Source organism: Ambystoma mexicanum, chromosome 1q, assembly GCF_040938575.1.
Source record: "Ambystoma mexicanum isolate Mex_15411 chromosome 1q, UKY_AmexF1_1, whole genome shotgun sequence".
NCBI lineage: Eukaryota > Metazoa > Chordata > Amphibia > Caudata > Ambystomatidae > Ambystoma > Ambystoma mexicanum.
Window position 1 is genome coordinate 173420 of NC_090922.1, and position 15080 is coordinate 188499.

Below are 15080 nucleotides of genomic sequence, written 5' to 3' on the forward strand. Positions count from 1 at the left end.
CTATAGCATGAGATGTGATATATCAATGCTTATACCAAACCTGAGACCCTTCCTATAGCATGAGATGTGATATCCAACTCCTTCCCATTCCAATCCTGAGACCCTTCCTATAGCATGAGATGTGATATCTCAATACTTCTAATACCAAACCTGAGATCCTTCCGATAACATGAGATGTGATATCTCAATACTTCTAATACCAAACCTGAGATCCATACTATAACATGAGATGTGATATCCAACTCCTTCCCTTTCCAAACCTGAGAGCCGTTCTATAGCATGAGATGTGATATCCAGGTCCTTCCCATTCCAATCCTTAGACCCTTCCTACAGCATGCAATATGATATCTCAATGATTCCAATAACAAACCTGAGACCCGTCCTATAACATGAGATGGGATATCCAACTCCTTCCCATTCCAATCCTGAGACACTTCCGATAGCAGAGATGTGATATCTCAATGTTTATACCAAACCTGAGACCCTTCCTATAACATGAGATGTGATATCCAACTCCTTCCCGTTCCAAACCTGAGACCCTTCCTTTAGCATGAGATGTGATATCCAGCTCCTTCCCATTCCAATCCTGAGACACTTCCGATAGCATGAGATGTGATATCTCAATGCTTCTAATATCAAAACTGAGACCCTCCCTATAGCATGATATGTGATATCTAAGTCCTTCCCATTCCAATCCTGAGACCCTTCCTATAGCATGAGATGTGATATCTCAATGCTTCTACCAAACCTGAGACCCTTCCTTTAGCATGAGATGTGATATCCAACTCCTTCCCATTCCAATCCTGAGACCCTTCCTATAGCATGAGATGTGATATCTCAATACTTCTAATACCAAACCTGAGATCCATACTATAACATGAGATGTGATATCCAACTCCTTCCCTTTCCAAACCTGAGAGCCGTTCTATAGCATGAGATGTGATATCCAGGTCCTTCCCATTCCAATCCTTAGACCCTTCCTACAGCATGCAATATGATATCTCAATGCTTATACCAAACCTGAGAACCTTCCTATGGCCTGAGATGTCATGGCCTGAGATGTCATATACAACTCCTTCCCATTCCAATCCTGAGACCCTTCCTTTAGCATGAGATGTGATATCTCAATGCTTATACCAAATCTGAGACCCTTCCTATAGCATGAGATGTGATATCCAATTCCTTCCCATTCCAATCCTGAGACCCTTCCTATAGCATGAGATGTGATATCTCAATGCTTATACCAAACCTGAGAGCCAACCTATAACATGAGATGTGATATCCAAGTCCATCCCATTCCAATCCTTAGACCCTTCCTACAGCATGCGATGTGATATCTCAATGATTCTAATACCAAACCAGAGACTCTTCCTATAACATCAGATGGGATATCCAACTCCTTCCCATTCCAATCCTGAGCCGCTTCCGATAGCAGAGATGTGATATCTCAATGCTTATACCAAACCTGAGACCCTTCCTATAACATGAGATGTGATATCCAACTCCTTCCCGTTCCAAACCTGAGACACTACCTATAGCATATGTGATATCCAACTCCTTCCCATTCCAAACATGAGACCCTTCCTATAGCAAGAAACTAATATCCAACTCCTACCCATTCCAATCCTGAGACCCTTCCTATAGCAAGAGATGTGATATCCAAATCCTTCCCATTCCAATCCTGAGACCCTTCCTATAACATGAGATGTGATATCCAACTCCTTCCCATTACAACCTGAGACACTTCCTATAGCATGAGAAGGGATATCCAACTCCTTCCCAATCCAATCCTGAGACCCTTCCGATAGCAGAGATGTGATATCTCAATGCTTATACCAAACCTGAGACCCTTCCTATGGCATGAGATGTGATATCCAACTCCTTGCCATTCAAATCCTGAGACCCTTCCTATAGCATGAGAAGGGATATCCAACTCCTTCCCAATCCAATCCTGAGACCCTTCCGATAGCAGCGACGTGATATCTCAATGCTTCTACCAAACCTGAGACCCTTCCTTTAGCATGAGATGTGATATCCAAATCCTTCACATTCCAATCCTGAGACCCTTCCTATAGCATGAGATGTGATATCTCAATGCTTCTAATACCAAACCTGAGATCCTTCCTATAACATGAGATGTGATATCCAATTCCTTCCCATTCCAAACCTGAGACCCTTCCTATTGGATGAGATGTGATATCCAACTCCTTCCCATTCCAACCCTGAGACCCTTCCTATAGCATGAGATGTGATGTCTCAATGCTTATACCAAACCTGAGACCCTTCCTATAGCATGAGATGTGATATCCAACTGCTTCCCATTCCAATCCTGAGACCCTTCCTATAGCATGAGATGTGATATCTCAATGCTTCTAATACCAAACCTGAGATCCTTCCTCTAACATGAAATGTGATATCCAACGCCTTCCCTTTCCAAACCTAAGAGCCTATCTATAGCATGAGATGTGATATCCAAGTCCTTCACATTCCAACCCTTAGACCCTTCCTACAGCATGCAATATGATATCTCAATGATTCTAATAACAAACCTGAGACCCGTCCTATAACATGAGATGGGATATCCAACTCCTTCCCATTCCAATCCTGAGACACTTCCGATAGCAGAGATGTGATATCTCAATGCTTATACCAAACCTGAGACCCTTCCTATAACATGAGATGTGATATCCAAATCCTTCCCGTTCCAAACCTGAGACCCTTCCTTTAGCATGAGATGTGATATCCAGCTCCTTCCCATTCCAATCCTGAGACACTTCCGATAGCATGAGATGTGATATCTCAATGCTTCTAATATCAAAACTGAGACCCTCCCTATAGCATGATATGTGATATCTAAGTCCTTCCCATTCCAATCCTGAGACCCTCCCTATAGCATGAGATGTGATATCCAACTCCTTCCCATTCCAATCCTGAGACCCTTCCTATAGCATGAGATATGATATCTCAATACTTCTAATACCAAACGTGAGATCCTTCCGATAACATGAGATATGATATCCAAATCCTTCCCCTTCCAAACCTGAGACCCTCCCTTTAGCATGAAATGTGATATCCAACTCCTTCCTATTCCAATCCTGAGACTCTTCTGATAGCATGAGATGTGATATCTCAATGCTTCTAATACCAAACCTGAGATCCTTCCGATAGCATGAGATGTGATATCTCAATGCTTCTAATACCAAACCTGAGATCCTTCCTATAACATGAGATGTGATATCCAAATCCTTCCCCTTCCAAACCTGAGACCCTCCCTTTAGCATGAGATGTGATATCTCAATGCCTCTAATACCAAACCTGAGATCCTTCCGATAGCATGAGATGTGATATCTCAATGCTTCTAATACCAAACCTGAGATCCTTCCTATAACATGAGATGTGATATCCAAATCCTTCCCATTCCATTCCTGAGACCCTTCTGATAGCATGAGATGTGATATCTCAATGCCTCTAATACCAAACCTGAGATCCTACCTCTAACATGAAATGAGATATCCAACTCTTTCCCCTTCCAAACCTGAGAGCCTTCCTATAGCATGAGATGTGATATCCAAGTCCTTCCCATTCCAATACTGAGACCCTTCCTATAGCTTGAGATGTGATATCCAACTCCTTCCCATTCTAATTCTGAGACCCTTCCTATAGCATGAGATGTGATATCTCAATGCTTATACCAAACCTGAGAGCCTACCTATAGCATGAGATGTGATATCCAAGTCCATCCCATTCCAATCCTTAGACCCTTCCTACAGCATGCGATGTGATATCTCAATGATTATAATACCAAACCAGAGACTCTTCCTATAACATGAGATGGGATATCCAACTCCTTCCCATTCCAATTCTGAGACCCTTCCTATACTATGAGACTTGATATCTCAATGCATCTAATACCAAACCTGAGACCCGTAATATAACATGAGATGTGATATCCAAATCCTTCCCCTTCCAAACCTTAGACCCTTCCTTTATCATGAGATGTGATATCCAACTCCTTCCCATTCCAATCCTGAGACCCTTCCGATATCATGAGATGTGATATCTCAAAGCTTCTAATATCAAACTTGAGACCCTCCCTATAGCATGAGATGTGATATCCAAGTCCTTCCCATTCCAATCTTGAGACCCTTCCTATAGCATGAGATGTGATATCTCAATGCTTCTAATACCAAACCTGAGACCCTTCCTATAACATGAGATGGGAATATCCAACTCCTTCCCATTCCAATCTTGAGACCCTTCCGATAGCAGAGATGTGATATCTCAATGCTTATACCAAACCTGAGATCCTTCCTATAACATGAGATGTGATATCCAACTCCTTCCCATTCCAATCCTGAGACACTTCCTATAGCATGAGATGTGATATCTCACTGCTTATACCAAACCTGAGACCCTTCCCATAGCAGGAGATGTGATATCCAACTCCTTCCCATTCCAACCTGAGACACTTCCTATAGCATGAGAAGGGATATCCAACTCCTTCCCAATCCAAGCCTGAGACCCTTCCGATAGCAGAGATGTGATATCTCAATGCTTATACCAAACCTGAGACCCTTCCTATGGCATGAGATGTGATATCCAACTCCTTGCCATTCAAATCCTGAGACCCTTCCTATAGCATGAGAAGGGATATCCAACTCCTTCCCAATCCAATCCTGAGACCCTTCCGATAGCAGCGACGTGATATCTCAATGCTTCTACCAAACCTGAGACCCTTCCTTTAGCATGAGATGTGATATCCAAATCCTTCACATTCCAATCCTGAGACCCTTCCTATAGCATGAGATGTGATATCTCAATGCTTCTAATACCAAACCTGAGATCCTTCCTATAACATGAGATGTGATATCCAATTCCTTCCCATTCCAAACCTGAGACCCTTCCTATTGGATGAGATGTGATATCCAACTCCTTCCCATTCCAACCCTGAGACCCTTCCTATAGCATGAGATGTGATGTCTCAATGCGTCTAATACCAAACCTGAGATCCTTCCTATAACATGAGATGTGATATCCAACTCCTTCCCTTTCCAAACCTGAGAGCCGTTCTATAGCATGAGATGTGATATCCAGGTCCTTCCCATTCCAATCCTTAGACCCTTCCTACAGCATGCAATATGATATCTCAATGCTTATACCAAACCTGAGAACCTTCCTATGGCCTGAGATGTCATGGCCTGAGATGTCATATACAACTCCTTCCCATTCCAATCCTGAGACCCTTCCTTTAGCATGAGATGTGATATCTCAATGCTTATACCAAATCTGAGACCCTTCCTATAGCATGAGATGTGATATCCAATTCCTTCCCATTCCAATCCTGAGACCCTTCCTATAGCATGAGATGTGATATCTCAATGCTTATACCAAACCTGAGAGCCAACCTATAACATGAGATGTGATATCCAAGTCCATCCCATTCCAATCCTTAGACCCTTCCTACAGCATGCGATGTGATATCTCAATGATTCTAATACCAAACCAGAGACTCTTCCTATAACATCAGATGGGATATCCAACTCCTTCCCATTCCAATCCTGAGCCGCTTCCGATAGCAGAGATGTGATATCTCAATATTATACCAAACCTGAGACCCTTCCTATAACATGAGATGTGATATCCAACTCCTTCCCGTTCCAAACCTGAGACACTAACTATAGCATATGTGATATCCAACTCCTTCCCATTCCAAACATGAGACCCTTCCTATAGCAAGAAACTAATATCCAACTCCTACCCATTCCAATCCTGAGACCCTTCCTATAGCAAGAGATGTGATATCCAAATCCTTCCCATTCCAATCCTGAGACCCTTCCTATAACATGAGATGTGATATCCAACTCCTTCCCATTCCAACCTGAGACACTTCCTATAGCATGAGAAGGGATATCCAACTCCTTCCCAATCCAATCCTGAGACCCTTCCGATAGCAGAGATGTGATATCTCAATGCTTATACCAAACCTGAGACCCTTCCTATGGCATGAGATGTGATATCCAACTCCTTGCCATTCAAATCCTGAGACCCTTCCTATAGCATGAGAAGGGATATCCAACTCCTTCCCAATCCAATCCTGAGACCCTTCCGATAGCAGCGACGTGATATCTCAATGCTTCTACCAAACCTGAGACCCTTCCTTTAGCATGAGATGTGATATCCAAATCCTTCACATTCCAATCCTGAGACCCTTCCTATAGCATGAGATGTGATATCTCAATGCTTCTAATACCAAACCTGAGATCCTTCCTATAACATGAGATGTGATATCCAATTCCTTCCCATTCCAAACCTGAGACCCTTCCTATTGGATGAGATGTGATATCCAACTCCTTCCCATTCCAACCCTGAGACCCTTCCTATAGCATGAGATGTGATGTCTCAATGCTTATACCAAACCTGAGACCCTTCCTATAGCATGAGATGTGATATCCAACTGCTTCCCATTCCAATCCTGAGACCCTTCCTATAGCATGAGATGTGATATCTCAATGCTTCTAATACCAAACCTGAGATCCTTCCTCTAACATGAAATGTGATATCCAACGCCTTCCCTTTCCAAACCTAAGAGCCTATCTATAGCATGAGATGTGATATCCAAGTCCTTCACATTCCAACCCTTAGACCCTTCCTACAGCATGCAATATGATATCTCAATGATTCTAATAACAAACCTGAGACCCGTCCTATAACATGAGATGGGATATCCAACTCCTTCCCATTCCAATCCTGAGACACTTCCGATAGCAGAGATGTGATATCTCAATGCTTATACCAAACCTGAGACCCTTCCTATAACATGAGATGTGATATCCAAATCCTTCCCGTTCCAAACCTGAGACCCTTCCTTTAGCATGAGATGTGATATCCAGCTCCTTCCCATTCCAATCCTGAGACACTTCCGATAGCATGAGATGTGATATCTCAATGCTTCTAATATCAAAACTGAGACCCTCCCTATAGCATGATATGTGATATCTAAGTCCTTCCCATTCCAATCCTGAGACCCTCCCTATAGCATGAGATGTGATATCCAACTCCTTCCCATTCCAATCCTGAGACCCTTCCTATAGCATGAGATATGATATCTCAATACTTCTAATACCAAACGTGAGATCCTTCCGATAACATGAGATGTGATATCCAAATCCTTCCCCTTCCAAACCTGAGACCCTCCCTTTAGCATGAAATGTGATATCCAACTCCTTCCTATTCCAATCCTGAGACTCTTCTGATAGCATGAGATGTGATATCTCAATGCTTCTAATACCAAACCTGAGATCCTTCCGATAGCATGAGATGTGATATCTCAATGCTTCTAATACCAAACCTGAGATCCTTCCTATAACATGAGATGTGATATCCAAATCCTTCCCCTTCCAAACCTGAGACCCTCCCTTTAGCATGAAATGTGATATCTCAATGCCTCTAATACCAAACCTGAGATCCTTCCGATAGCATGAGATGTGATATCTCAATGCTTCTAATACCAAACCTGAGATCCTTCCTATAACATGAGATGTGATATCCAAATCCTTCCCATTCCATTCCTGAGACCCTTCTGATAGCATGAGATGTGATACCTCAATGCCTCTAATACCAAACCTGAGATCCTACCTCTAACATGAAATGAGATATCCAACTCTTTCCCCTTCCAAACCTGAGAGCCTTCCTATAGCATGAGATGTGATATCCAAGTCCTTCCCATTCCAATACTGAGACCCTTCCTATAGCTTGAGATGTGATATCCAACTCCTTCCCATTCTAATTCTGAGACCCTTCCTATAGCATGAGATGTGATATCTCAATGCTTATACCAAACCTGAGAGCCTACCTATAGCATGAGATGTGATATCCAAGTCCATCCCATTCCAATCCTTAGACCCTTCCTACAGCATGCGATGTGATATCTAAATGATTATAATACCAAACCAGAGACTCTTCCTATAACATGAGATGGGATATCCAACTCCTTCCCATTCCAATTCTGAGACCCTTCCTATACTATGAGACTTGATATCTCAATGCATCTAATACCAAACCTGAGACCCGTAATATAACATGAGATGTGATATCCAAATCCTTCCCCTTCCAAACCTTAGACCCTTCCTTTATCATGAGATGTGATATCCAACTCCTTCCCATTCCAATCCTGAGACCCTTCCGATATCATGAGATGTGATATCTCAAAGCTTCTAATATCAAACTTGAGACCCTCCCTATAGCATGAGATGTGATATCCAAGTCCTTCCCATTCCAATCTTGAGACCCTTCCTATAGCATGAGATGTGATATCTCAATGCTTCTAATACCAAACCTGAGACCCTTCCTATAACATGAGATGGGAATATCCAACTCCTTCCCATTCCAATCTTGAGACCCTTCCGATAGCAGAGATGTGATATCTCAATGCTTATACCAAACCTGAGATCCTTCCTATAACATGAGATGTGATATCCAACTCCTTCCCATTCCAATCCTGAGACACTTCCTATAGCATGAGATGTGATATCTCACTGCTTATACCAAACCTGAGACCCTTCCCATAGCAGGAGATGTGATATCCAACTCCTTCCCATTCCAACCTGAGACACTTCCTATAGCATGAGAAGGGATATCCAACTCCTTCCCAATCCAAGCCTGAGACCCTTCCGATAGCAGAGATGTGATATCTCAATGCTTATACCAAACCTGAGACCCTTCCTATGGCATGAGATGTGATATCCAACTCCTTGCCATTCAAATCCTGAGACCCTTCCTATAGCATGAGAAGGGATATCCAACTCCTTCCCAATCCAATCCTGAGACCCTTCCGATAGCAGCGACGTGATATCTCAATGCTTCTACCAAACCTGAGACCCTTCCTTTAGCATGAGATGTGATATCCAAATCCTTCACATTCCAATCCTGAGACCCTTCCTATAGCATGAGATGTGATATCTCAATGCTTCTAATACCAAACCTGAGATCCTTCCTATAACATGAGATGTGATATCCAATTCCTTCCCATTCCAAACCTGAGACCCTTCCTATTGGATGAGATGTGATATCCAACTCCTTCCCATTCCAACCCTGAGACCCTTCCTATAGCATGAGATGTGATGTCTCAATGCGTCTAATACCAAACCTGAGATCCTTCCTATAACATGAGATGTGATATCCAACTCCTTCCATTCCAATCCTGAGACCCGTCCTATAGCATGAGATGTGATATCTCAATGCTTATACCAAACCTGAGACCCTTCCTATAGCATGAGATGTGATATCCAACTGCTTCCCATTCCAATCCTGAGACCCTTCCTATAGCATGAGATGTGATATCTCAATGCTTCTAATACCAAACCTGAGATCCTTCCTCTAACATGAAATGTGATATCCAACTCCTTCCCTTTCCAAACCTAAGAGCCTATCTATAGCATGAGATGTGATATCCAAGTCCTTCACATTCCAACCCTTAGACCCTTCCTACAGCATGCAATATGATATCTCAATGATTCTAATAACAAACCTGAGACCCGTCCTATAACATGAGATGGGATATCCAACTCCTTCCCATTCCAATCCTGAGACACTTCCGATAGCAGAGATGTGATATCTCAATGCTTATACCAAACCTGAGACCCTTCCTATAACATGAGATGTGATATCCAAATCCTTCCCGTTCCAAACCTGAGACCCTTCCTTTAGCATGAGATGTGATATCCAGCTCCTTCCCATTCCAATCCTGAGACACTTCCGATAGCATGAGATGTGATATCTCAATGCTTCTAATATCAAAACTGAGACCCTCCCTATAGCATGATATGTGATATCTAAGTCCTTCCCATTCCAATCCTGAGACCCTCCCTATAGCATGAGATGTGATATCCAACTCCTTCCCATTCCAATCCTGAGACCCTTCCTATAGCATGAGATATGATATCTCAATACTTCTAATACCAAACGTGAGATCCTTCCGATAACATGAGATGTGATATCCAAATCCTTCCCCTTCCAAACCTGAGACCCTCCCTTTAGCATGAAATGTGATATCCAACTCCTTCCTATTCCAATCCTGAGACTCTTCTGATAGCATGAGATGTGATATCTCAATGCTTCTAATACCAAACCTGAGATCCTTCCGATAGCATGAGATGTGATATCTCAATGCTTCTAATACCAAACCTGAGATCCTTCCTATAACATGAGATGTGATATCCAAATCCTTCCCCTTCCAAACCTGAGACCCTCCCTTTAGCATGAGATGTGATATCTAACTCCTTCCCATTCCATTCCTGAGACCCTTCTGATAGCATGAGATGTGATATCTAAATGCCTCTAATACCAAACCTGAGATCCTACCTCTAACATGAAATGAGATATCCAACTCTTTCCCCTTCCAAACCTGAGAGCCTTCCTATAGCATGAGATGTGATATCCAAGTCCTTCCCATTCCAATACTGAGACCCTTCCTATAGCTTGACATGTGATATCCAACTCCTTCCCATTCCAATTCTGAGACCCTTCCTATAGCATGAGATGTGATATCTCAATGCTTATACCAAACCTGAGAGCCTACCTATAGCATGAGATGTGATATCCAAGTCCATCCCATTCCAATCCTTAGACCCTTCCTACAGCATGCGATGTGATATCTCAATGATTCTAATACCAAACCAGAGACTCTTCCTATAACATGAGATGGGATATCCAACTCCTTCCCATTCCAATTCTGAGACCCTTCCTATACTATGAGACTTGATATCTCAATGCTTCTAATACCAAACCTGAGACCCGTAATATAACATGAGATGGGATATCCAAATCCTTCCCCTTCCAAACCTTAGACCCTTCCTTTATCATGAGATGTGATATCCAACTCCTTCCCATTCCAATCCTGAGACCCTTCCGATATCATGAGATGTGATATCTCAAAGCTTCTAATATCAAACTTGAGACCCTCCCTATAGCATGAGATGTGATATCCAAGTCCTTCCCATTCCAATCCTGAGACCCTTCCTATAGCATGAGATGTGATATCTCAATGCTTCTAATACCAAACCTGAGACCCTTCCTATAACATGAGATGGGAATATCCAACTCCTTCCCATTCCAATCTTGAGACCCTTCCGATAGCAGAGATGTGATATCTCAATGCTTATACCAAACCTGAGATCCTTCCTATAACATGAGATGTGATATCCAACTCCTTCCCATTCCAATCCTGAGACACTTCCTATAGCATGAGATGTGATATCTCACTGCTTATACCAAACCTGAGACCCTTCCCATAGCAGGAGATGTGATATCCAACTCCTTCCCATTCCAATCCTCAGACCCTTCCTATAGCATGAGATGTGATATCTCAATGCTTCTAATGTCAAACTTGAGACCCTACCTATAGCATGAGATGTGATATCCAAGTCCTTCCCATTCCAATCCTAAGACACTTCCTATAGCATGAGATGTGATATCTCAATGCTTCTAATACCAAACTTGAGACTCTTCCTATAACATGAGATGGGATATCCAACTCCTTCCCATTCCAATCCTGAGACCCTTTTGATAGCAGAGATGTGATATCTCAATGTTTATACCAAACCTGAGACCCTTCCTACGGCATGAGATGTCATATTCAACTCCTTCCCATTCCAATCCTGAGACCCTTCCTATAGCATGAGATTCGATATCCAACTCCTTCCCATTCCAATCCTGAGACCCTTCCTATAGCATGAGATGTGATGTCTCAATGCTTCTAATACCAAACCTGAGATCCTTCCTATAACATGAGATGTGATATCCAACTCCTTCCATTCCAATCCTGAGACCCTTCCTATAGCATGAGATGTGATATCTCAATGCTTATACCAAACCTGAGACCCTTCCTATAGCATGAGATGTGATATCCAACTCCTTCCCATTCCAATCCTGAGACCCTTCCTATAGCATGAGATGTGATATCTCAATGCTTCTAATACCAAACCTGAGATCCTTCCTCTAACATGAAATGTGAGATCCAACTCCTTCCCTTTCCAAACCTAAGAGCCTATCTATAGCATGAGATGTGATATCTAAGTCCTTCACATTCCAACCCTTAGACCCTTCCTACAGCATGCAATATGATATCTCAATGATTCCAATAACAAACCTGAGACCCGTCCTATAACATGAGATGGGATATCCAACTCCTTCCCATTCCAATCCTGAGACACTTCCGATAGCAGAGATGTGATATCTCAATGTTTATACCAAACCTGAGACCCTTCCTATAACATGAGATGTGATATCCAACTCCTTCCCGTTCCAAACCTGAGACCCTTCCTTTAGCATGAGATGTGATATCCAGCTCCTTCCCATTCCAATCCTGAGACACTTCCGATAGCATGAGATGTGATATCTCAATGCTTCTAATATCAAAACTGAGACCCTCCCTATAGCATATGTGATATCTAAGTCCTTCCCATTCCAATCCTGAGACCCTTCCTATAGCATGAGATGTGATATCTCAATGCTTCTACCAAACCTGAGACCCTTCCTTTAGCATGAGATGTGATATCCAACTCCTTCCCATTCCAATCCTGAGAACCTTCCTATAGCATGAGATGTGATATCTCAATACTTCTAATACCAAACCTGAGATCCTTCCGATAACATGAGATGTGATATCTCAATACTTCTAATACCAAACCTGAGATCCATCTTATAACATGAGATGTGATATCCAACTCCTTCCCTTTCCAAACCTGAGAGCCGTTCTATAGCATGAGATGTGATATCCAGGTCCTTCCCATTCCAATCCTTAGACCCTTCCTACAGCATGCAATATGATATCTCAATGCTTATACCAAACCTGAGAACCTTCCTATGGCCTGAGATGTCATGGCCTGAGATGTCATATACAACTCCTTCCCATTCCAATCCTGAGACCCTTCCTTTAGCATGAGATGTGATATCCAAGTCCATCCCATTCCAATCCTTAGACCCTTCCTACAGCATGCGATGTGATATCTCAATGCTTATACCAAACCTGAGACTCTTCCTATAACATGAGATGGGATATCCAACTCCTTCCCATTCCAATCCTGAGCCGCTTCCGATAGCAGAGATGTGATATCTCAATGCTTATACCAAACCTGAGACCCTTCCTATAACATGAGATGTGATATCCAACTCCTTCCCGTTCCAAACCTGAGACACTAACTATAGCATATGTGATATCCAACTCCTTCCCATTCCAAACATGAGACCCTTCCTATAGCAAGAAAGTAATATCCAACTCCTACCCATTCCAATCCTGAGACCCTTCCTATAGCAAGAGATGTGATATCCAACTCCTTCCCATTCCAACCTGAGACACTTCCTAAAGCATGAGAAGGGATATCCAACTCCTTCCCAATCCAATCCTGAGACCCTTCCGATAGCAGAGATGTGATATCTCAATGCTTATACCAAACCTGAGACCCTTCCTATGGCATGAGATGTGATATCCAACTCCTTGCCATTCAAATCCTGAGACCCTTCCTATAGCATGAGAAGGGATATCCAACTCCTTCCCAATCCAATCCTGAGACCCTTCCGATAGCAGCGACGTGATATCTCAATGCTTCTACCAAACCTGAGACCCTTCCTTTAGCATGAGATGTGATATCCAAATCCTTCACATTCCAATCCTGAGACCCTTCCTATAGCATGAGATGTGATATCTCAATGCTTCTAATACCAAACCTGAGATCCTTCCTATAACATGAGATGTGATATCCAATTCCTTCCCATTCCAAACCTGAGACCCTTCCTATTGGATAAGATGTGATATCCAACTCCTTCCCATTCCAACCCTGAGACCCTTCCTATAGCATGAGATGTGATGTCTCAATGCGTCTAATACCAAACCTGAGATCCTTCCTATAACATGAGATGTGATATCCAACTTCTTCCATTCCAATCCTGAGACCCGTCCTATAGCATGAGATGTGATATCGCAATGCTTATACCAAACCTGAGACCCTTCCTATAGCATGAGATGTGATATCCAACTGCTTCCCATTCCAATCCTGAGACCCTTCCTATAGCATGAGATGTGATATCTCAATGCTTCTAATACCAAACCTGAGATCCTTCCTCTAACATGAAATGTGACATCCAACTCCTTCCCTTTCCAAACCTAAGAGCCTATCTATAGCATGAGATGTGATATCCAAGTCCTTCACATTCCAACCCTTAGACCCTTCCTACAGCATGCAATATGATATCTCAATGATTCTAACAACAAACCTGAGACCCGTCCTATAACATGAGATGGGATATCCAACTCCTTCCCATTCCAATCCTGAGACACTTCCGATAGCAGAGATGTGATATCTCAATGCTTATACCAAACCTGAGACCCTTCCTATAACATGAGATGTGATATCCAAATCCTTCCCGTTCCAAACCTGAGACCCTTCCTTTAGCATGAGATGTGATATCCAGCTCCTTCCCATTCCAATCCTGAGACACTTCCGATAGCATGAGATGTGATATCTCAATGCTTCTAATATCAAAACTGAGACCCTCCCTATAGCATGATATGTGATATCTAAGTCCTTCCCATTCCAATCCTGAGACCCTCCCTATAGCATGAGATGTGATATCCAACTCCTTCCCATTCCAATCCTGAGACCCTTCCTATAGCATGAGATATGATATCTCAATACTTCTAATACCAAACGTGAGACCCTTCCGATAACATGAGATGTGATATCCAAATCCTTCCCCTTCCAAACCTGAGACCCTCCCTTTAGCATGAAATGTGATATCCAACTCCTTCCTATTGCAATCCTGAGACTCTTCTGATAGCATGAGATGTGATATCTCAGCTTCTAATACCAAACCTGAGATCCTTCCGATAGCATGAGATGTGATATCTCAATGCTTCTAATACCAAACCTGAGATCCTTCCTATAACATGAGATGTGATATCCAAATCCTTCCCCTTCCAAACCTGAGACCCTCCCTTTAGAATGAGATGTGATATCTAACTCCTTCCCATTCCATTCCTGAGACCCTTCTGATAGCATGAGATGTGATATCTCAATGCCTCTAAT